Source organism: Haliaeetus albicilla, chromosome 2, assembly GCF_947461875.1.
Source record: "Haliaeetus albicilla chromosome 2, bHalAlb1.1, whole genome shotgun sequence".
In the NCBI taxonomy this organism is placed as follows: domain Eukaryota; kingdom Metazoa; phylum Chordata; class Aves; order Accipitriformes; family Accipitridae; genus Haliaeetus; species Haliaeetus albicilla.
The window spans coordinates 5,366,549-5,392,288 of NC_091484.1; positions in this window are offsets into that span (position 1 = coordinate 5,366,549).

The following is a 25,740-nucleotide window of genomic DNA, read 5'->3' on the forward strand; positions in this document are numbered from 1 at the left end:
ACCAGTGAAAACCAACAGTTTTTAAATAAGACCGGGGCTTGTCCGTATAAAAAAAATCTACACCCATATGTATTTTTAAAGCTGAAAATAACATAGCAAATACATTAAAGAAAATCTAACTGAAGTTAGAAGATTTCCTCTGGGCATCATCATGTAAACACACTTGTTCTGCATCACAAATAATATATTCGATCAATGTTCAGCCTTTGAAAAATCTTGAACAAAGTTTCTTTCAGAATGATCAGAGGCAATCGCGCTGTGGGTTGCTGCTTAAAAGCTTCTACAAGTGTGTTCACATGAGGTTTCATGTGGCTTGAATACCTCCCCTAGTTACCTTAGAAATTTAGTGATGTTGCTGGATACATCCCACAGATATTTTGGTAATTCTGAAGCTGTTTATCCACAGAGAACAGGTCAGCTTCATGGACTGATGCTAGAATGCCACTTAGAAAGAAATTTTTTGTAGGAATTAAACAGCAGCACTAGGGCAAGCAATTACAAAAGAAAAGCCAACATCTAGTAAAAGAAGCCTAGAGATCTAGATTTCTCGATTCCAATAATACAGATCCAAGTATTATGCCGACAGTACAGTAAAATCTGCAAATGATCAACCCCCTGATTATAGCAATATCATATGAACTACATACACATTAGAGAGACGCTTACTGAACCCCAGACATGAAAAATCAGAGTTTTCTGACAAATGCGTTTGATTTCTTTTGACGCACGCTGAATCTGATGCCCTGATTCTTTTTACATTGCATAGGAGGTTATGTATGCAAATACAAATACCAACGCAGTGCTTTTACAGCTAGCCCTCAATCTAACCCTGAATTTTCTAGTTCAAGATAGTATCAAAATACTCCTTCAGAGACCAAACGTGCTGTCTTTTGAAGAATGCATTGTCTAAGCCTGCATTTATTAGAAAATCTGGCCACTCATCCTGCAGCCTGCTACTAAGATTGCCAAACTAAGTTGACTTCAAATAAGCATGATCAGCACTCACTCTATGCTGATATAAAAGCAGAATTTAGCTCTGTGATATTGCTGCAGTTGGCTCCTACTGTAGTGCATAAAAATTATTGATCAATTTGCAGAACACTTGGAGAGACAGCCTGAAGAACTGAGCATGAAATACCCACAGAAAACATAACAATTCCACAGATATTTTACAAGTGTGCAGAAAGATAAAAAACCTTTGTGTAATATTAGCCAATTATTTAAATAATATTTAGATTTAAATAATAAAGATAGAACTCTATGGTGCAGAGAAACTTCCTTATAAAAGGAGAGGGTGTGTTCCTGGAAGAGAGCTGTCCTCAAAATTGTGATTAATTCAGCTACAAAAATCTTTTCATTTTTAAGGATAATAACTATAGCAATGCTGGTCCCTTTTGTACTTAAACTATTAAAAGGAAGAAGAATATTCCTAAACTTAAAGTGTCAAAACCAAAATCTTGACCATAAATGGCAGCAACACTAAATACTCCCCAGAAGTTAGTTTGGCCTTGCTATTTTATTCATGATAACCAGAAGCTGTGAGGCAATTACAGAGTCCATAATCCAAAGATATAGTTATACAGAAAGATGATGTATTTCATTCTGTCTAAAACTGACTTCATATAGCATCAGTTATCCTAAACATTCACCCATCACAGAAGTGGTTGTCACCTTGACAACAGAGCAAATGGTCCACGTTATAAAATGATTAATAACTTTTCTACACAAGGAAACTTTTGCTGAATGTAACTGACCCAAGCCAGAAGTTTGCCAGCATACTGGGTTAATAACTGCTTCTCTAACAACAACAACAAAAAAGGTTCTATAAGAATTTTATGACCGGAGGTGGCCAGAGCTTTGGTTTTATACTTTGCATCTTAAAGCTGGCAGTGCCAGCCACTCTCTGTCTTCTGCAATGACATTGTGACTCTCAGAAGCACTAGCAGGAGACTGAACTCTATGTCTTACTCATAGACATATAACAAAGGTTATAGTTACAGCTCCCTTGTTAAACACAGAGACACTAGGTCCCAAGGGTATTTTTACAATCCTTAGTGCTGTACGTTGGCATTCATTTCAGATCTTACTTAGAAGGCCACACTGCTTCTTGAAATATCAGAACTGTATTTAGATATCACAAAGCCAAACGATAACAAAGTTAAAACTAGTTAAAATCAGTTCCTTTGATGAGATGACAATCGGCACAGAAAACAATTTTGGTGACCTTTCCCTTACTGCACTGCCCAATACGTAGAAAAGGCTGCTTCAGCTACCCATCAGTTGCTCCTTGTGCTGGTTTTGGCTGGGCTAGAGTTAATTTTCTTCACAGTAGCTAGCATGGAGCTGTGTTTTGCATTTGTGCTGAAAACAGTGTTGATAATACAGGGATGTTTTTGTTACTGCTGAGCAGTGCTTACCCAGAGCCAAGGGCTTTTCTGCTTCTCACCCCACCCCACCAGCGAGGAGGCTGGGGGGGCACAAGGAGTTGGGGGGGGGGGGGGGGACCCAGCTGGGACAGCTGACCCCAACTGACCCAAGGGATATTCCAGACCATAGGATGTCATGCTCAGCACGTAAAGCTGGGGGAAGAAGGAAGGAGGGGGGGACATTCGGAGTGATGGTGTTTGTCTTCCCATGTAACCGTTACATGTAATGGAGCCCTGCTTTCCTGGAAATGGCTGAAGGTCTGTCTGCCCGTGGGAAGTAGTGAATGAATTCCTTGTTTTGCTTTGCTTGTGTGCGTGGCTTTTGCTTTACCTATTAAACTGTCTTTATCTCAAGCCATGAGTTTTCTCACTTTTACTCTTCTGATTCTCTTCCCCATCCAAAGCAGGGGGAGTGAGCCAGCAACTGTGTGGAGCTTAGTTGCCAGCTAGGGTTAAACCACAAGACTCCTTCTAATATGACTATACTTATTGAAGTAATTCATAAGAATATAATCAATGCTGCAACTGTGTGGCACTGTATGCTTGTAATGTCTCTGTTACACTGTAAATTGCAGCACAAAACTTGCTTATATACCAGATTCTGTAATAACAACAAAAAATACTCTGCTTGCTTGAATAAACCTCCTTAGGCATTTTATTCCACAAGTCCCCAAAACCTTAAATTCACAAAGTTATATTTATTGGTTAAATAATCGATAATCCAGCACTAAACCCAGCAATTCTTGTTTTCAGTCAATACAATAGTTGTCTAAAATCTTTTCTTCTTTTACTTCTGTCTATAATGTCCTCATTGTTTTTTGTACACTGACACTTCTGAATGAGAAGTACAGACTGTGGAAGGCTTTTAGTGTTATGATGATTTAATTGTTAATTATTATGTAATTTTCCATGGCTAGAAAATTAAAAATGTCACAAACTGTTGTAGAGGGTTATTATTCTTCCAGTTACTCTAAACTAACAGTCAAATGCACTAGTCATTTGCTTATAAGTTTCAGGGATATGTTTTGAAAATTGAGACATCAAAGATGACAGACCCCTTCCCCTCCCCCCAAATTTGGAAATTTATTCCCCCCCACTCCACCTACTGGACTGCTTTTGGCCCTGCCTGTCAGTCTTGAGACTCTTCCCTAAAACATCAGGTTTCTTGACTCTCTTCCTCACCAGCCCTCTCCTACGGCTTTCTTCCACCAAGGGGTATCAGGTAGGGTAAAGCGCCTCTGTCCCCTGTTCCCTTTTGGCAGTTCAATGGAGAACACTGCATGAAGGATAATGACGGCAAAGTACGTGAAAGTACTCAGTTCTCTCCTTTTATGTATAAGCTATGCTCAGAATAATGGAGAAGAGCAAGGAAAGACTCCTTTCCCATTTTAATAGAATATAAAGTGAGCAAGTAATAAAATAACAGTTCAAAGTGAAGGTTTACAGAAGAAACTGTAGCTCATGTATCATCCCTTTGCGGTTGCTCTCAGTGTGCCCATGATGCATCCTGTGCTGTAAATGATAAATGACCTAAAATGGACCTCACCTAGGAGCTGGCTACAATAGCACCTCCAAATGCCACTGTAAGAAAATGTTGTCTGCTTAATTTTTCCTTCCACCTGTTGTATGTCATTTTTGGAGTAAGACGATTTTTCTTCTTTACAGTAGCCACCCCAAGTGCTAAGCAATTTTGCTATAAACCAGGTAAAAGAGGAGAATGAACCTCACTGACAACCCCATGCCTTTTTTTTTTTTCCTTTTTTTGAAGTGTTTCAAGCCATAGCTCCCCAGAGGAGGTAAATGCCTTACAACGTAACTTTAGAAAACACTAAAGCCGTAAAGTTTCATTAGTAGGACCTAGAGGTTCCTAATTCAGTGTCCCCCAATTTTTTTTTTTTTTGGAGTTATGTCTCAGTTGCACCCTCCCCCTTCTTGTTACTGCCATCTAGATCACAGCTTCCTCTAAGGAAGCCCCACTTCAGTGTTTCGACTCCTGCTACTTTCTTCTCTGGTCTGCTATGCCATAGCCCACTGCTGTCACAGCTCTCTTGGACCATTCCTCAGCATCCCTGCCACTGTCTCCTTAAACTGTCTCAGCTCTTACCTCTTCTTTCTTCACATCCAGAGAGCTTGTTATCTTGGGCTGATTTCAAATGTGGGCTCACCTCATGGTGGTCAGACACCCCCAAAATCGATGGCACTCTCATTTGAACCTCTTCCTCACAAAGGTTTCCTTACCCAGGAAGTTCTGCAACAATTTCACAATTCTAGGACAAATCAGACAAGATTATGATCTTTGGACTGCTATGTTTGACAGAATTCCAGCAAGTCCTTGTACACAGAAAACCAGCTTCTCACATCTTGCATGTAATGGTGAGGTACAAAAGGCTGAATTTTTTTTATTTTTTATTTTTTTTAACAAATAGTCAGATATGATTTAGGCTGGATTTTCTGAAGTATTTAGCCCTTTGCAATCCCCACAAGACATTGCATTGCAGATTCTTCTATGAATTAAATACTGGCCTTACTTTAAGGTGAGAAGCAGGTGCTGCACCTGACTATATGGCTTTTGTTCAATGGAAAGGATTGTGAAACTTCCTGATCTTGAATTCTAATTCCATTTGGATGTCAGGCAGAAATACTGCAGAAGCAAGGCACAAGGCCTTGATACTCTGAGCAGGTCACATTCCTGGTGTAGACTCTACCTATGAAGGTCTGAAGATCAGAGTAAAAGTTTATAGATACTCATTTTCTTAGGTGGGAGTTTATCAGAATAGTCAGTATTCAATATTTAACATCTTCCCCCATCCAAATTTACATATAGGTTGAAGGAGAGTTTTAAATAAAACATTTATGTGCATAATGTCAGAACCACCTGCTCAGTGGAAGGGAAGAGAAAATAAATATATTGAGATGTTGAGCCTTAAACACATCATTATATCTTGCTGGCTTCCTTTGTGTCCCAAGTTTTGTTCTCTAAGATACCCATAGGCTGTAACCCTTTTCTATAATATACTACTTCTTTCTTCTGCCTTCAGATTTATTTCAATTGATTTGGGAGAAAAGCAAGTTTTAATGATTCTTATTTTTTTCCCCCTAAAGACAATGTTTGTTTTTCCCCCCATCTTCAATTAAACAATTAAACATTCTCAGGATCCAAACTCTGTCTTTAATGTGCTTATTTCCTTTATATTTACTTCCCTGTTCATATCATGTGGAAATTAAGATTAGTTAAATAATTCCTAATTTCTTATTCATCCATCAATCCATAGGAATTAAAAAAACAAAAAAACCCTTTTTCTCACCCTTTATAGAACAGCCTTTGGAATCATATTCCTTCATGTCTTTGAAAAAAAGCATTTGGCAGTACCCACCTAATGAAATCTTGCCATTAATGATTACAGTCTAAGTATTAGAAAAGCCTCACTTATCACATACAATATGAAATAAATATCAACAGTCTGCAGGTATGCTGAAAAATACCAAAGACAGAGTTGGCTTGAGGCTGCAATTAAACCCACCATACATTACTCACAGCAGAAGTGATTCTTTTTGGTGAACAGGAAATAAAAATTAAGGGAGATTGAGAAGGAGCAAGACAGCCAACAGATAAAACCATTCTCATTTGGGCACAGACCTAGCAATCATATCAACATTATCAAACCAGATAATGCTGCTTTAATGCTTATGTTTCCTTCTTTTGTTTTTTTTTTTTTTAACCATCCTTTTTGGGTGGAAGTAGAGGAAGGCTCCCTATGTTTCTCAACCTTCCCCTTTGCTTTCCTACTCACGCTTTCAACAGTGAGCACAGCTTTCAGCTGTGTGACAAAAGCACAGGTATATCAGAAAATCATTCCACAACATGGAGGGCAAAGGTCAGAGAAAGAGAGACATTGCTAATAATATTTCACAGGTCATAGCTACCACATCAAATTTTTAAATGCCTAAGTGAATTAGGTAAACACGTTTAACTTTCAACTGAAAGCTGGGCAGTATAAAACCCTAAAGTTTTGAAACTAAGGCAAAGTAACCTCCCTAGCTGCAAATGCCTGATACTAAACAAAGACCTGCATAAATATTAGCAAGATGAGAATCTAATACTCTCAGTTGATTGGATAAGCAGAAAACAGAACACAGTGACACCAGAATTACTGTCACTGATTAGGGATGAACTTCTATAACCTACAGAACCCATGTTTTTACTTTGTCATTTATGCATGCTAAGGTTGTTTCTATTCTGCTTTAAAAGAAATTATAACAAAGATCTTCAAATGCTTGAATACCTCTAATTTTCTAGATAGAACCTATAACATTATAAAAGAACAAATGTGCGGGCTGAATAGGTAGGAGAGAAAAACTAAAATAAATTGGTCTAGCAACATTTAAATGATGGCAAATGTAAGTTTAATATAAAACCATATTAGAACAATTGAGAATCATGAGAGGCTGATTTATTATTTATATAGCACACTAAAAGTTATCTGTAAAGGAAATTGTGTAATATGCAGTAAATTAGACAAAGCTGCACTATAAATTGGGATTAAATCTTAAACTGGTTTTAATATTTAATATGCTATCATGACTCACATTTTCAATAACGGTTGTTCAAAGTTCAGGAAGAAGCTTGAAAGCAGACAGAGGAGGATCAGTTGCAAAACCTTGCCTTCCGATAATACAAATTAAATCAGATCATATCTTAATTGCCAGAACCAGCCAAAACTAGGACATGTCCTCTTTTGAGAGCCTGGTCCAAAACTCACCAAAGATACTGGAAAAAACTCCCATTAAACTCAGCAGAGTTGAGATCACTGTAACTGCAAGTTATGTAACTATTAGGGCTAGATAAATTATAATATGCAGGAATAAAAGAATTACAAATGCCTTTGTTTTATTTTTAATGATTGTCCCAATGGAACACTGGCAAAATTCATGCTTTGATGGGAGCAAAAATGGCATGTTAAAAAAAATAATTATCCCGGAGGAGCATTCGGAATTATGCTGTTTGACTTGAATAAAGTCAGAGCTGAAGTTCAAGTGCCCATTTGGATTTCAAACTACACACTTAACTAGGCAATATCTGGGCATGAAGTGACACGATTATATTTTTCTGTAAGCGTGCGGGGTGCAAGAAGGTGGGTTCTTACATATACTGGAATGCATTTCATAAGTTAAAACTAGTTTATTTATGGAGTTTTACTTATGGTCATATGGAACACTGACTTGAAAAGTTTTGATCTGCATGGCTTAGTCCTGCCTCAGACATTTATTATTTGCACTACTGTGAAAAAACCAATTGTCTCACTTGCAGTCTATGGCCTTAACACACTGCGCAAGGAGAATAAATCAAAGTCCTTGACCGAAAAGGTTTATAACTGAAGATGTCAAACAACAGACAAACAAAACCAGGGACAGTTCAAGGAAACCATGGCACAGCTTTGGTCAGCAATTTAGTCAGTGGTCTCAGCACATTGGCAGCCTAACTCCTGCCAGGAGAGCTTTAAAGAAGAAAATGGTTTTGTTTCGTTGAGGGTTATAAAGAGTGTCAAGGGCAATATGGAAAAGGTACCAAAACACTCCAAGTAGTCTATGGGGGCGGCTGTCAGGCTGGGGAGAGAAGTGAAGCTACTACTATGGCCTAGAAGATGACAGGAAAAGTAGGATATGGCTTTACAGAGGGAAAGTGATTAATATTTCATTCAGTGGAGTAGGAGGAGACAATCACATAATCTAGGGTATGATTTCAGCAGCAATAGTCTGAATGGAAATGAGCAGGTGACATTTTTGGTCAATACAAGAGAAAAGGACGTTGCACTACTAATCAAGACATGAAATGGTGCATTATCTGCACAATAGGTATGCTTTATGGAACGAACTCGCAAAACAAATATATTTATATCTGTGTGTAAGAATAAAGAAAAGTCAAAGTAAAAATACGACATACTTCAACTCTTCTCTAACATATTAAAATGTCAGATGTCTAAATGTATCCATGGATCGATATGCTGAATCACTATTCAAGCAGTCTGGCTGTCAGTAGTATAGTTGGATGGTTCCACATTAAACCGGTTCTCTATTTGTTGTTCGCCAGACAAACCCTCAGGAGTTTTGTTTGAGTGCCTGGGCCACAGTTTAACTCCTCTGCACTGCTCTGCTTGATGCAATACCACTCCCCTAAAAACCATAAGAACTGTGAGTGGAGTAGGTTTAAAATGAACTGTTGTAATTTGCAGCTTAGACTTCACTAATCTTTTTAAGGTTAAGGTGTTCTGCACAGGAAATCATATTTAGTTGTCTAGAATGTTTTGAGCTACTTAAAATGCCTAATTGTAATTTTGATGAATGTAAAATAGGCATACAGCAGATAAGTCTGGTCCACAGTGAATTCGCATTATAAATGATAGTACTTTCTAGCATTGCCACTGTAAGAAATGTCAATTTTAATTAACAATTTACTTTAAAAGACATTGTTTTGCACATGACACATTAGAAAAGGTCTCCTTATCTATGTGAACTTCAGACTGCTGTGTTAAGCAGTGTGGCCAGAGTTTTCTTTTAAGCACGAAGGAGAGCCTCCATTAACAACACTCATGGGGATATTGCCATTTTTTCTATGGTCACCTGGTTCTAGGACAGAGTTGCTATATTAAAAAACGTTTCTATCACACAAGACAGGTGCCTCCTTGAGTCACTTCAGCTCTTGTAGTTTATTTCTTCACTACCTTTAAAACTAAGGTTTGTTCATGGCTAGCTATGATTCTAGTCAAACATGAAAAAAATCAGAAATTATAGTGTATTAATGGAATATACTGTTGCTTATCTGTCTTCTGTCAAGTTTGATTAATTTAGCATACTGACTGTACACTATTAGTGCAATATCTGGGCCTAAATAAAGAATGAGAAAGATGATGTTATCAAGAAAGACAAATATATAGAACAACTCCCCCCCCGAATTCAAGTATTTTGGAAACTGATAGGATTTTTTTTTCCTCTGACTTCAGTAGGAGGTTTAGACATTCCACTAAATACATTTTTCTCATTTATGACAGCCACTCTAATTAAAACTCCACAATAGTATAACATCTAGATTGTATTTGTAACTTTGAATATCTCCCCTCCCAGCTTTTGTTTATTTCCATCCTCGTTACAAATATCTGAAAGCCAGTGACAGTGCTTGGGAGTTGGCCTCCTGTAAATGCATGGCCTGACTAGACTGCTTTTTATTATCTAGCAAAACTGGTAAAAGATATGAGGATATCTTTAATTCCCAAAGCTATCTAGTCACTTTATCTGGTGTTGAAAGAAAAGTGACAAATTCTTGGTTCTTAAGGGAAAGGCAGATTAGGAAGTAAAGGTTTCCATGAAAAGTACACCATTCTTCCTGCCATATTAGAATCCCTGTTTATCAGGTGCTATTTATCTATATATTTTCCCAAACAATATTGTAACTACAGGTTTATTGATTTCTGGAAAGCACAGGCTACACTGCAGACTATGAAAAAAACTAAAAAACTGCTGTATTTCTTTTACCTAAAGACATGTGATGTTCAGAAGGTAAAGGCTTATAAATTAAAATTCCAGACATTTTCTGCACCTGCTGACTCTAGACTCAGTCCCAGGATAAGTACTAACTGAAATCATACCTAACAGCATGAGCTTGACAACAATGGGGATGAGACCCACTTGTCACACAACAACTCCCTCCATAATTAGCCATTTTAGAGGATATTTCTGCACACTAGGTTTCCTACCGAGCATGTCACCAGGTGGACATGGCAACCGGACCAGGCTTGTCAGAGCTCCACTGAGTTCACCCTATGTGATTTGTCTAGCCAAACATTGGAAATCAGGACGTAGCTCCACCTCTACTGGGCTACGTTTGATGCACGAAAATAATCAGGTAGCCTCTCCTATGGGAGAAGAAATTCTGGGAGTGCTTCTGTGTGTGTTTGTTCCCCAGGCCAACATCGGTAAATCCCTCTCGCTACAGTTCAAAGATGATAGGATAGACAAATAGTCCATTAAAATATTTTCAGGTGTCTATCTCTATATATTATTACCACTTTACTGACAAAATATAGCTCAGATAAATGTAAGCCAGCCTTCTTATGGGAGAACACCCTCTGAAATCTATTTCTGGTGCTGATTATAAATACTAAAGATAATTTATTTACAAAAAATTCTCAGCAGAATGTATCCAGTCTTTATCATGATATGAAAAAACATTAAGATTTCCAGCCTGGTATTACTTTTATGAGTTCCATTCTTTCCTAATAGAAACTTGAATAAAAACTGGTCTGGCCAGACCTCGCTATTTTATTTCTTTTATTGTAACCATTAAATCAGCTTTCATTTCATTACTCTAATTGTGCCTGGGAGCAGCAACTGCCACCTTAAGGCACATAACCTAATTTAAAATGCTCACAGCTCATTCCACCTTAAAATATATTGCAGTACTTAGGATCAGCACAGCAGGTCAAGCTATACAACAGCACTGTTGTGATCAGAGGACTTTTTGGCAGTTAAATCAGGAGAAAGACTGAGGCAATGTAAAAAAAGTAACATTTCTCTTGCTTAAAAGATACACAGCAGTTGACATAACCATTTTTTATTTGTACCTTAAGTGTCTCCAGAGCCTTCTTATTTAGGTAGAGATTTCTCACATAAGGAACATTTCTCGGCACAGCACACAAACATCTAATTCACTAGGATGATTTTTACCATGGGGATTATACATGTAAAGAGCCACCTTGCTGGGTTGTGAGGGAAAAATCCATAATGATGATATATATGTCTGTTTGTGCTACTTGTGTGGGCCCCTTCTCCTATTGTTTCTGACTGTCTCTCAATCTTTACCTATTCTAAGCCTCCCTGCAAATTGCATATTACCTCCATTTTACTGACGGGGAATTGAGAGAGACAAAAATTAAGCAACTACCTAACATTACATAGGGGTGCAAAGACAGAGCTGGGATTTAAATTTAGGTCTCCTGACTCCCAGGTGAGAGTTCCGTATAAAAGGTGCTGCTGTACCTACTTCTTTTCTTTCTCATTATATAGTTAACAGACTCACCAATATTTCTACATCCCCTACAGCATTGTTTCTAAAAGACTTTCCTCTGGCTAAATGGTTCCAGCCGCTGTAAACAAGACCATAAGCTAAATACTCTGCTTGAAGAGACTAAGGGCAGATCTTCGCTACCAAAAAATGCAATTATGGACCTAAGTCTTGTTGTAACTTTGAATAAAGGGGCAAACCAACAATTACAGTCTTTAACATGTGAAAAAAGACCAGAAGCACATCTTTGCATTTGTTAACTGAAATCCCTGCCTACAATGCTTTGTAACCCAGTGCACAGTTCCTACCAGGCCAAAGGTAAGAAAGCCAGGGATGCCAAGAAGGAGACAAATCCAGGAGGGAAATCAGGATTTGTGGGATATGCAAGGTCTAAGGGAATTCAGTACAAACAACTGATAAATATCTGCTACCTGATTGTCTGCCTTGGAGGTAGGAGTGGCATATTTTCCTTCGCCTTGCAGTGAATCAACTGGATAGGAAATAACTCACCAGCATTCTTTGGAAGGCACCAGCTAAGTAGCTGCTCATTTCACTAGCTAAACAGATACTAATTGCATCTCAAAGCCAGAGGCAGTGTTAAAGGACCAAGCAGTCATTGGACTGGACCTATACTGTTATTAGATCCATTCCACTTATGCTGCTGGTTTGGATATGAGAGAGCAAGAGATGGATCAGTGGATCTTGACCCAAAAAAATAATAATCCTACTTTGGACACATACTACAGTGTAACATCTGTATAAGTACTTGCATAAACATATGTACATACATGTTTCTAAATACACATACACACACGACCCATATATAAAATAGATTCTCGGGAAAAGTACGCAAACTTCTGTTCAAATGTATGTTCAAGAAAGGCAAAATATAAATTTCAAAATTTCTTCAAACCTTCTATTTGCAGATATTTTTAAACAATTTTTTCCCTTCAAACAAATCAGCATATTTTAAAAATTCTTCAGTTGAAGTGTCATTGATGAAATACTCCAGGCTCGGGAACTTCACTATGTGATAAGAATGACTTAGCTGGTAGCTTAGGCATTGCAAAATGACAGTTTTCAGAAAAACCTGATGCTGTTTTCATAATGTAAATCAAATGATTGAGTGGCATATGGTTATCCTGTTGTTATGACATAGCATGCGTATCTTTCTTTTCTCTGCATCAATAAAATTAGAACTTGAAAAAGGCACTCATTTTAAATTGGAACATGAAAAAAGCACTAATTTAAATGCATCATACATACAATGTGCAGGCTTTTATGCATATATATAAGCTTGATACATATTACATCTGACATAACTTTAACCTGCCTCAGAGGTAAAGAGGCAATAGGTCACTGGAGGCTCAGGGTTATTCCATCAGCCAAACAGCTAAATGCTTCCAGCATCAGGTCATGGAGTTCACATTATATACAGTGCAGGAAGAGGCTACCTTTCAGAATGTGGCATGTATTTATTTGAATTCCTGATTATTAAGGGCCTAATTCTCACCTGTTGTTTTTAAACTTCCAATTGTTATCCACAATAGCGCCAAACATAGTGAAAATACTTTGTCTAGACTTTCAGTGGTTTCCCTCAAATATTATTGATCCCGCCTTTACATCCTTTGATGAATATTTAATTATTTTTTTACAAAGTGCAACAGCCCAGGCAATGGAGACACTAGCCATTTGTCTCCATAGGTACTTCGGGGGCAGAGGTTCAAAAAGCTACTACAACCCTTCCATATCCATATGACTGCTGTGATCTTGCTATCCAGCAGTGGGACACGGGCATCTTCTCTCTCCTATTTGACTGTGTCTTACATGTGCTCAATACCTACAATTTTAACAGGGAAACTTCAGCAATAAAACCAGCGGCTCATTAATTTCGAGTATCTTCCCTAGATCTTTTCTCTGACCAGCTCTGGAGCAGAACACATGAGGATTATTTTTTACCATAGAGATTATATATGGTAAAATGTGTCATGTAAAATCTTTGCGATGCCCTAGTGGGATCAGAGCATGGGGGAGAATGCTTATTTTGAGAGTGTTGTTGGAATGTAAGTGAAAAATATAGTTACCTGAAAAGGCAGATGAACGCGTGAGCATCGAGGCTTTTAGCCTATATTCAGGCAGAACTGGCAGTCATCTCAGTAACTGGCTGATGATTTCTGTGATGCAGTAACTTTTTTGTGCATATTGGCAGCTTGCTTCTAAACTAAACTTTGTAACCTAAGTCTCTAGCATGTTTAGAATTGCAGATGTGTTCTGAGAATTTGCAGGTTTTGCCAGAAAGACACTATATGATATTAGCACAGTTGGTTCTGAATTTTAAACCCAAATCTGATGTGCTATGACTCACAGCCTCAGGAAAGAATTAGATGAATAGCTCGTAAGGGGAGAGACACTGCCTGAATATCTTTATAGAGAAGATATGCTGAATAATAACCATTATCTCCATACCACAAGCTACCATTCTATTTAGGATATGGTGTGCTGCTATACAAGCAAAGAGTGCCACACAGACAGTCATATCTGAATTATCTTTAATATACCTAGAGTACCAGAAATCAATGAAACTGCGACAGCACAGACCTCACCGATGGCTTGCTCCTTCAGTTCATGTCCAGGATGCCCCACTGACACCCTTGGACAGTCCTTTCTGAAATCCATGCTGTTACAGCAACTCTGCAGTCGCTAGATAAAAGCTAGCCCAGGTATCCCTGCTTGTGATGTAATCACACCGCTCATTGCAGCATGGGCATAATCTCAAATTAGGTACGATACAATGAACCACTATTTGTAATATAGAGGGTATTTCCAACACTGTCACAAGCTAGTTGCCCTTTAGTTTAGATAACGGGCATTTAATTTAGATGCACATCTTTCTTGTAGCAAAAGTCTCCCACATATCTAAAAATGATAGGTACAAGGTGAATCTGGCCCCAAGTAGATCTGGGAGGAATTTCTGTAAATAAAAATATTTAATACATATGGTTCTGAAGAGTCTGAGTCATCTCATAGACTACGGTTGTTACTAAACCTAGAGTGCCCTTATTTTTAGGGTTTCCCAGTTCCATCATGTGCTAGGATTTGCATTCGGTATTCCTCTCAGTTCTAGGGATGAGAAGCACAATAGTTGGCTTCAAGAACTTTAAGTAAACTGCCTCCAAAGAATTATAACACAGAAGTGAACAACAGCTTGTGGCATTGTAAGACTTGTGGCCCCATGCAAGTCAATCTGCTCCAAGCATCACCATTATAATTCTTTTTGAAAGACCCAATAAATGTCTGTAGAAGCTGATTATAAATCACAACCCTTTTAATGACTTACCAGAGGTCACTGCTTTGCATGGGGAGGAAGTGCACTTTCATTTGGCTAACTTTACTACCTAACCAGCCTCACATCTGGAACACCATGATTTATGGTGTGTTCTTAGCCATAATCCTGTGAAAGTAACATGGGAACAGTTCCATTCATTCTGCATTTCTAGAAGATGCCCATAACAAACAGTTAAATAGTAGCTGGGTTGCTCCTCTCTGACTTATCATGTATTTTGTGTTTCTTTTTTACAGTGAAAGACCTCATGACATTATTCTCAAATGTCCTGAAATTCGGCAGTAGGGCCTAATGGAGAATATCAATATTCAAATAACACATTATTTGCTATATTTAACACAATAGCACCTAAAATTCATACCAGAGATTGAAGCCCCACTGTACCCCGCCGCTATAAAAATACGCAGTGTAAGGTGCCCTTGTTCTAGAGTTGTATATTAAATAGTGCAAGAGGACAGACAGAGCTTGGAAGGGAGAAGGTGGGTTAATTTGTGTTTTGCAGCCTTTTAGGGATAGTGTGGTGTTTCAGTGTCTGCTTACCCCTTTCTTCCTCCCTCACATTTCTTTATCCCATTGTCTTACCAGATTCACAGTCAACCTCTGATTGAATCTTTGTGAATAGAAGGAAACACTGAAATATACACTCACTTGCCTTCCCATTTGTGATCACAATAATTATGAGAAGACAGGGAACTGCAATAGAAATAGGTATGTTTTAACAAATATCTGGCACTGTTTCTGGCCCTGTACTTTTACATCCCAGCTGATGTTTCTAGACTATACCCAGGATGAGTTTGTGTGCTAATGCTTGCAGATTTGGCTTGTGAAAAATGTCTCCATAAATAGAATTTATCCTTTAAACATCAGTCCCTCTCCTTCCCTGCTGTGCAACATGTTTCATTTTTCACAAGGTGCAAAAAGAACCTACTGATGATAATGTCCTTTTGCTCCTCTAGAAAAGGAAACTCTTAAGCCCCTCCAGCAAAATATGTCCCTATTTAACAAGTAACTGAATAAATGCAAACTCCATGGGGCTTTGCTTAATGGGGCAAGCAAGTACTTCTGTTCACCAAAGCTGAAGAAGTCATGAATGCTAACTTAGAAATACTCCTTTCTCCTGAAGTTCAGCTCTACAAATAATCAAGGAGAGAAACTCAGCTGAAAAAATACACAGTTTTGGAAAAAAAAACACCCAACCTCCAAATTTCAGATTTTGTCCTCCCTTATGTCCCTGTGCTCTCTTTTTAAAAGATTATATACATACAATAAAGTGAACAATATCCAGATTTCTTGTTAATTTTCTTTTTTCTCCACTTTTTCTTTTGTGATGCCGAAATTTTCAGCCATTCTTCAATTCTTGCAAAGGTACAGAATGGAAAACGGAAAAACAAAGAAATGAGAACTGGAAGAAATAAAGCAGCAGGGAAATGATCCCAGTACCTGAATAGCAGGAGGCAAATAAAGCCTGAAGACCTTCGTAACAAACTAAATAGCCTAAAAATACTTTGGTATATGTACATAAAGTGATTTTTCACTAGAATGAAAAAAAGACATGACTTTTCATCAAAAAGTAGGCTGGAGTGAAAAGACTTGACTGACCCCATGAGTACAGTAGTGCTAATGAAGCATATCTTGCAGGCTTTGCCAGTCCCATATAAACTACAGCAAAGCCTTCATGACTCAAATACTAAACTTTCAAAAAAAACTTCTGTTTTCTCCCATGCTGCTCACCTAAACAGAATGATTAGTAAACATCTGCAAAGGAACTTCTTGTTTCCCTTTACAGCCCTCCTTAAAATCTCCAGTGCTGTAATGGACCTACAAAAACAATGACAGCTTGAATTGGACAGCTGAATATCGACACTGCTGTAGTGCATCTTAAGAAATATTGTCTCCTGGGTTATTCAAGCTCCTCCATAAGCATCTGTGATCTTTTTCTTCTCCTGAGAATGCAAGCTTTAGGGAGAAAAGACTGGATTTTTTTACTATAGTTTTTAGGTACAAAGTACCTGAAACATGAAAACAACAGCAGCAACACGTCAAAAACTCTCATTTCTTACTGCACTGTCATATCTGAGGAGTTATAATGAGTTTCTCTCCTGCATATAGAGGACAACCCTGAAAGTACATACAACATCCATGGTCTACAAGGGGTGCCAAACAGCAATGTTCAAAAACACCTCCTTTCAGCATAATCTGTTGTTGTTAAGGATCTCTTGGATATTATTTTGAGGCTCATGCCAGAAGTTGCAGGGTCCAGAGAATATATAATGTATGGCAATGTAATAGAGAGCTCTCCAGAGAAGTATGGTTTCTGGAGCAAGGGGAAAACATTAACCTAAACATTTCTAAGGGAAAAAATTAATGGTGATAAAGTAGTAACAAAATTTATTTGGATAGAACTAATTATTCAAGTTAGTGAGCAAGGGCTTGCTTTGGCAATAAGTGCACTTACTGAAAGGAAGAAAGAGTAATAAGCCCAAATATGTGCTTGCTTAGGAGAAAGATTTTCAAAATTCAATGTATGGAAGTAATTAGACTAGAGAGAAAATCAGAATAGGAAAAATGGCACCAGGTTACTTGCAGTCACAGTACAAAAAAAAATGTAGATTCTCCTTATCCATGACATACAGAGTGGACTAAACCTCTTATTTTCTGATCAACATTGCTTTATCACAAAAAAATTTATTTTCTAGTAATAAATAACTGGATTCAATTAAAATTTAAGCTCACCTGTCAATTAAAATAGAAACTCTCTTGACATTCAGAAATAAACATTAAAAATGACCAATTAATACCAGAGGTTGCTATACTTAAAATTATTCATACACAGGAATAGAATATATTCTGTTACTGGATTAATGTGAAATGTGTAGTCTCTGTTACCGTGTTGGGGATTAATTTGAAGAAAGAGAAAAATGATAGCCCTTTGAAAGGTCTAAGGATTTTTTTAACTTTTTTTTTCTTCCAGTAGCAAATATTACAATATCAGCATGATGTATATATGCAAGTGTATCATAAATTCTAGGGTGACTTAATAAGACAATAGGACTTTGCATCTACACTTAAAATCTGCCAATTCTTTAGTGAGTTTATTTACTTAAACTGCCATTTCATTCAGTGTAGTGAAGCTTTGCTGACATCTCAGCTTAATTTAACATACTTAAATGGAACTTTGTTACATTTAAATATACACATTCTTAGTTTCAGGCTGACTCTTAGCTTATTCCACATTGCTAAAAATAAAGATATCTGTTGATATATGGACTCTTAAGTACAGCATTTCCTTATGATCTTGAAGTTGTGCTAAAACACCTTTTTAATCTCCTCTGGAGGAAATAAATATTAACGTTTCATCTCTTATAATTCCTAGGATCCACAGAAAATACAATACCTATAGTACAGATTCCCAAAGGGAGACTCGGGGTTACTGAGGTTATTTACTGCAGCTTCAATCAATACCTACCTTTCAGTCACCTATTGTATCCTTCAGCTGTTAAGGACCTCTGCCCATGGTGTGCTGATGCTTTGTGGTGGCATGATCTATTTATCCTACTCCTGCAGAAGAAATGCTCTTGCTCCCTCTGCTATCAGGAGAGACTTCCCTTTAACAGCAGTGTGGATAGCAAGAGACATACCAATGGAAGTTGGTCTCTCATGAGAAACTTTACTCCTCAAACAATATGAGTTTATTAGAACTTTACTAGGATTTCTCAACTGTCAGGAAACAGAGCTACAATTCCCTTGTTAACAAGTGCTAACAGATACACAATGGTCCTGGAAAGCAGTGTGATGTTAAACTGCTTGGAGTTTGTTACTGCTGGGCTTTGGGTTTGGGGTTTTGGTTTTTTCTGGTTTGTTTTTTGTTTGTTTGTTTGTTTTGGTGCCCTTTTTAAAAACAGACAACCAAAAAGGTCACTTCACGCTTCTCTGTTTTTCTTTAGTTTTGCATTTAGTAGGATTGTTCTTTATTCCTTCCATTCTTCTATTGATCTGGGGAGAGAGGAGGCACAGAGGGAAAATGACAAATAGGCTCCATTTGTCCCTTCCCTTCTGTCATTTGTTTCACGGGTAAGTGAGTAGAAATGAAGACAGCATGTTCCATGCTGAATACTGAGAGCATAGAATATGGCCCCTAGCTAAAGCACAAATAATTTCTATGCATGATGAATCCTTTCAATAACAAGAGCCCTGCTAATGTGGGATCAAATCACAGTCATTAGCTCTTGGCACTGTTCTTAAAAAGATGATATAGAAATCCAAACAGCATCCAGCCATAGTCCAGTATCACACACACTAGCCTGTATTTCAGTTGGTAATTTACTTTTCTCATCAATGTGCTGGTATAATTAGAAAAAAGCCATCTGATAGGATAAACTCCTCTAAAAGCAATAGCCTGCTTAAGAAAATGATGGATCATTCTGAAATAAGGGGCTGTGGTATAATTCTATTGATGGATGAATTGACTTTGGGACTATATCAAGACCTGCAGCCCTGTGTGATGAGCAATTTTCTATGGCAGGTAACAAAACTTTTGAAACAAAACCAGCTATTCTACTGCTTCTTATTTTCAGTCAATAGTGCCTTTTGAAACCATGATAGTCATAGGAGTCGTCACAATTACTGCAGCAAAAATACTTTCAAACTGAGTTCAGGTTCTTTGACCATGATCCAGAAACTTTACATCGTCATTTAGAGATGCCTTCTCTTTGCCTCAAGCTATCTTTTTCCTTTTCTTTTTAAATTTTTTTTTGCATTATTTTTTTTACATAGCGAGTAGTTATTTTTCCATTTTAGTTTATAATCCTATTATTCAGTATTGTATCTATTGAAAAATTTTGTTGTTAATATCCTGCAATGTGTGAATTATATATTTTCTTAAAATCCCCAAACAACTACTTTTCCTCAGTTTAAGCATACATGGTATTTTATTTTTAAACAGTACTTTCTTTCAGGGATTTTCGGCTCTTTTATTTGCACATTCTTTCAGTAACCGTGCACCCATAAAGATATTTCACATTTCATTCTTAATGGATTTTTCCATGCAAAGAAAACTAGTAATTAGTAAAGAGTTCTACTTAGATGGCTGCTTCTGTATTCCCCATGTTACTGTTCTTTAGGGAACAGTGTATGGTAAAATAGATACTACTATTTTATAAATGAGGTTCCACAGAAAATTAAACTTCAGCCTGTGTTTCACATTCTCTCAGTCCAGATAAGGGATGTCCCCCATGTGTATATTTTTTTACCAGTAAATGCACTAGAATAACTACTGCTTTCATAAATTGTCACACTGCTATTGTATTTGCTAGTTTGATACACCACTAACATCCTGTGTCTGTTCAGGGTTTGTCAAAATGGACTCCCAATTTATTACCCAATTAGGCTGTGGAAAAATGCTAGTTGATAAATTCTCTTTAAGTGCCAGCTGAACACTAAGCACGTGGCCATGCTGCCCACCAGTGTGTATATAGGGAGTCCCCTGATATCACGTTTCTGACCTTTACTGACATCATGGAACATGTAGTTCTCATTCTACTTAAATGAAAGACAACCTAATAATAAAGACTGGCCTTCTAGACTGTGACAAAAGAATCTGCTGACCACATAATTCCAAAAATCCTTGATGCTTAGCTAACCCCAGAAGCGCCAATAACATGAAAAATCAAATACTTGAACAAAGAAGGAGACACTACAACTGATCCACTCTAACTTAATGTTTCATTTCAACACAGAACACACTGCTTTTTAGATCTAGAAAACAACCTAAGATGCTCAGGTTTGACTAGCCCAGACTAAGACACAGAATATACCCTCCCAGGCCCATACTCAATAACATAACAGAAGAGATAAAAGGGTGGTGTGATGGTTAGCTGATAACTTTCCCTGTTATTCTCTGAATTATATACAAACACAGTGCTGAAGCAGTCTGTATTAAACTGAGCCAAAAAAGAGGATCAAGTGGGATAACATTTTAAAGTTGAATCAAAACACGCTTATGTTAAAAACAAGTTTTTATGATGCTGCCATAAGATCTCTTCTGGGAGAGGATACACGTTCTGTTCCAAACCTCTTTTGCTGACTTTCTATGCAACCTTGGTGAAAAATCGAAGATTTATTTGGAAGTAAATTCCCACTGATTTTATATTTGAAAAGAGAATGTGATTTTTTTTAAATGCCTTGAGTTTTCCCTCATCTCTCCCCACCCTGCTTCCCCCAAACCCCAAAACATCAACCTTTCCTTAAAAGCTTAATGGTTACCAACAGCAAAGTAGTCAACTGAAAAAAAAATAGAATATGATAGACACAAATATCTAGGACATAAGATTCTTCTTTGAATCTCTCCATACAGAGGACAACATTCACATCCGAGTAGTTCAGTTTGAGATATTTTTCAACTGTGACACTGTGACACTGATTTTGATCTGTGTAACAAAGAACTGAACCACTGTTTCCCAGTGGTGCCCAGGCACCTCTCTCTCCCCAGTGGTCTTACCTGTCCTTCCATGTTGATTCCAGCCACCATAACCTGAAGACATATCCAGGCCCTCTTCTGACACAGCAACACCAGCAGCAGTCATTATAGCCGGCAAGACTCGAGAATTTTTGTCTCTGTTAGGTATTTCTATCTCATTCCATGCGGGTTACAAGGTCTGAAGAGGGAACCAGTTTATGTGCCAGGTGCATTAGCAGAATAATTTAAAGAAATCTATTCTTTTTATTATACTTGTCTTGCTACTAAAGTTATAAAACAACTGGACATCATCGATGGCAACCACTGAATACATCTGTACTTTTTCTTCTGTAGTTCTACTACAGAAAGTGCATCAATACAAGAGGATTCTAACCAGCAGAAGGGAAATACAGTGCCTTTAAACAGCTGATTGCAGGTTTGTGTCTAATGACAAAGCATTTAGAGAAATATAACTACTTCTTTATTTAGGAACATCGGATACCGTTCTGGAAAACACCTTAGCGATCACTGTATCTAGCTCTCTTCTGTTGTAAGCTACCATATTTTACATGTTCCCTCCTAAAAACTAGTATTAATTTGCTATAATGTAATATGAAGATCAAAATTAGAACAATATTTTCATCTTATATTCAGTCAGTTTGTCTCATCTAAAAGAAAAATCACAGCTTGAGCTGTGTAATCTCAGCAAAAGGTAAATCTCAGTTTATTATGTACCGAGACTTCCTAGTAAGCCATTTGGCTGAATTAAGCTCATCCCTCCTTTTTTGTGACAACTCATGTCATGACATTAAAGGTCATGTTCCTTCATTTCTGTCACTTTAAATTATGCCATCAATATCATGAAGTGATTCAACAGAGAATTTAATAAATGCTACAGAATTATTAAAATCATACTAGGTGGCTGCTTTTCATATATTCCTGCAGTTCCTTTTATGATTTCAGCTAACACTTTACATTCTTAACAGGAAAAAACAGGTGCCTTGAATATAATAGGAAATAAGTTGAGGATGTAAGTCTAGGGAGGAGGAGTATCTTAAATTCCAGTCACGCCATGGCTATAATCATAGCAATAGCACCATGCATGCATTCATTAAGGAAACATTCAGTTACCGTCTTTGCAATCAGGTTTAAAATGATTTAGCTCAACACTCTATCCCCAAAAGCATACATCTGTACTAAAATAAGAAATAAATAATTTAAAGGTATAAATGTTTATTGAAAACATTTGCATCTAACTCAATCAAGTGCTTAGTTGTATACTTTTCAGTATGACTATTTTACTTCCATGTTGTTCTTTAGTTTTTAAATGAGAAATTTAGGTTCCATTTTTCAAACAAAGTACCTTTCTGTTTCCCCCACCTCCTGGCAGATAGTCCCAATCTAGTTGCTAGAAGATGACTTGGAGTTCCCCACTGGAAACACAAATTGAAGGTATAATCCAACTGTAAACACAGCATTTATGTTAACAGTTGTGAAAAACCAACCTGGAGAATTAACTGCCACACAGTACCATAACATGTATGCTTCCCTTGTCTGAGAAAGCAGCAAGTACTCTGGGAGAAGGGAATAAAATAGTATTTTATATGTGGTTGCAGATTAAGATAGGGCTCTTTTCCACAGATTTAATTATTATGGTGCCAGAGATTCTCATTTTGTAATTTCTCTTCCTTAATTGATTCATATTTTTATTTTTGAGTTAAAATTCTGCATCCAACTACATGCATTACATGTCCCAGGAAGCAGAAAAAGTCATTCAAAGAACAACTGACCAGCTGGATGCTCCCTATGACATGAGTAGAGGTGAACCATGCATAGGATTGGATAGATCTTTTATTAAAATGCTAAAATCAAAAGGTGGCAATTACATTTATATGTCACTGGACACATCTGCATAAGATCACCTTTTCAAAGCAAGCCTGACTCATCCAACAGAGATGGTGCCTACTCTCATGGAGACCAGAAAATCTCCATTGGATTGTAACAGATTTCAGAAACGTATTTGGGTCAAAGTAGGTCGCTTTGAATAGGAGACCTCTCAGAGCTAACACCGTCCAAACTATCTTCATATAAAGAAATTGGCACAAGCACCCCTAATCTCTGCTTGTCTCATATCACAACCCTGCCTATCTCAGGACTCTACACAGATTTGAACTGTTGTAACATCACGCATTGTCAGTTCCTGTTCAGTTGTAATACATGTTTCATCTAAGTCCAGAACAATACAACACAAATGGAAATAAACTATATTACTCTGACTTATGTGTTAACAGCATCTCTAATAGCTGTCAGGGGAGGTGCAAAAATGTTTTTCTTGACTTTGCTACTCAACATTCAAGGTGTAATAGTTTTCTGAATATTTCTGAGTAGCAGAAAATGAGTTGCCACTCCAAGCTGCTTAGAAACCTTATATTACGGAACTGAGTAAGCCTTAACTCCTCCAAGATCCCAAGGAACTACCAGCCAAGGAACTAGGTAACTTGCTCCAAAGACAGCTAGGCTGCTGCCATGCTCACCAGCATTGTTTGGTAAGTGAGAAACAAGAAATGCAGTCAACACCAGAGCGAGTGTCCCATGGAGGGAGCTGACATGGAGGCAGCAACAGAATCAACAAAACCCATCACCACTAAGTCCAGGGAATGCATTCCTAAGTACAGTTTCTACTTTGACCTTTTCCTAACCATTTAAGTGACAGATGGAGTGCACAACTCATATTTCCTTCGTGGATTAAATATTTAGTCTATCAACTTGATCTTCTGGTTTTTTTCCTGCAGGCTTAGACTCCACTTAAGGTGAAACAGTTAAATGCATTGAGATTCCACACTGAAACAGATCACGTATACTGTGACACCTTCAGCATTAATTTTTAATGCTTTAACAAGTTCTATAAAAATTTAACTTTTTCTTTCCTACAGCGTGTTTTCTTTCAATGTATCGTACACAGCTCTAATAATGCCACTGCAGTATGCCTTAGAAAGCCAGGTGACCGATTCAGTTATCAACTATTACTGTTATTACTTTCTATTTTTATTATGAATATGATATCTCAGGACTAGAACCCATTTTGCTAGAGAATGGGCAAATATATAGTAAAATTCAGTCTATGCATTGAAATGCATAATAAAATTATTGTGATTAATTCCTTTTTAACTTGAACCATTATCCACTGTCATAAACGTATTGTGTTAAATGCTGCACATACATACTATTTCCATTCTAAACATTTATAGGAAAAATAGAAAAAGCAGATAGTAAATGGGAAAACGGCACTACAATTAATTCTGCCTCATTAATAAGTAGGAGAGATTAAATTACTTCATTCAAGGACACACACACACACACAGAGTAAGTGGCAAGGAAGGGAACTGAACTTAATTTCCAGAGTCCTACCTCAGTACCTTAACTTCAAACCCATCCATCCTTTCAGCCTACCTGCTTTTATTTAGACTAATTTGTTGAACACCCAATCAAAGAAAAGCTGTAATAAATGTGCTTAACAGAAGCTACTGAGTAAGGAAAAGGGGGATAAGAGGAGCCTCCAAAATAAGTTACAGAGCTAACCATGTGTAAAATTAAATGTTTTAAATCTTTTAGTTGTTTAAATAATATTAAATGCACATACAAGGTTGAGGGGAGTATGAATATCAAGGGAGAAGAACCTTCCAGTAGCGCTGAAGTTGGATAGGAAGGCGGAAAAAACAAAGAACTGAATGTAGACCACAGCAGTGAAAAGAGGGATGAGAGAAGGGGAAGGAGAAGGCTGTGGCAGTAGGACAATGAATGAAAGGCTGCCTGAGTAATCTGCAAAAAAATAACTTCATACAGACCTAACACTTGCAGGCCTCCTTGGCCGAGGGACCCTGCTTATACCTTTTAAGTAAGTGAGGTCTGATGGTCCTTCTTCTGGCCTTTCCCACCTGGAGTTACATTTTTTGTCACTGCAGCTTCCAGCAAGATTTCTGTCATGTGCTGAAACACTTCTTTTAACCGTCACTTTTTTGCACAGGAAGGATAGATCTTTACACCTTACATTTTCTCTCTTCCTAGAGTCATGTTAGGCGATGGACACATTCAGTACTGCTAACCACTTACTGCAGGCTTTTTAGCTGAATATGTTGAAGGAAAGGAATAGCGCAAGAAACCTTCTCACTGCCTCTTAGCATATTTTGGCTATTTTAACCATAATGTTAATCCTAACTCTTTCCCTTTGCAGCTAAGAAGTCCAGTAATTCTGGAGAAACAGGATTTGCCTCAGACACATTTTTTACCTAAGCTAGTTGAAGATGACCGAGTCAGACCATGAGATCTACAACTCCATGTTTGGCTAATCTGTCTGTCAAACAAAATTTAGTCTGTCGATGGAGAATTTACTTTTGCCAGAAATTGACTGCAGTCAGCGCAACTCCTATGAAAGGCATCAAGGATGTCTGGATACAGTCAACGT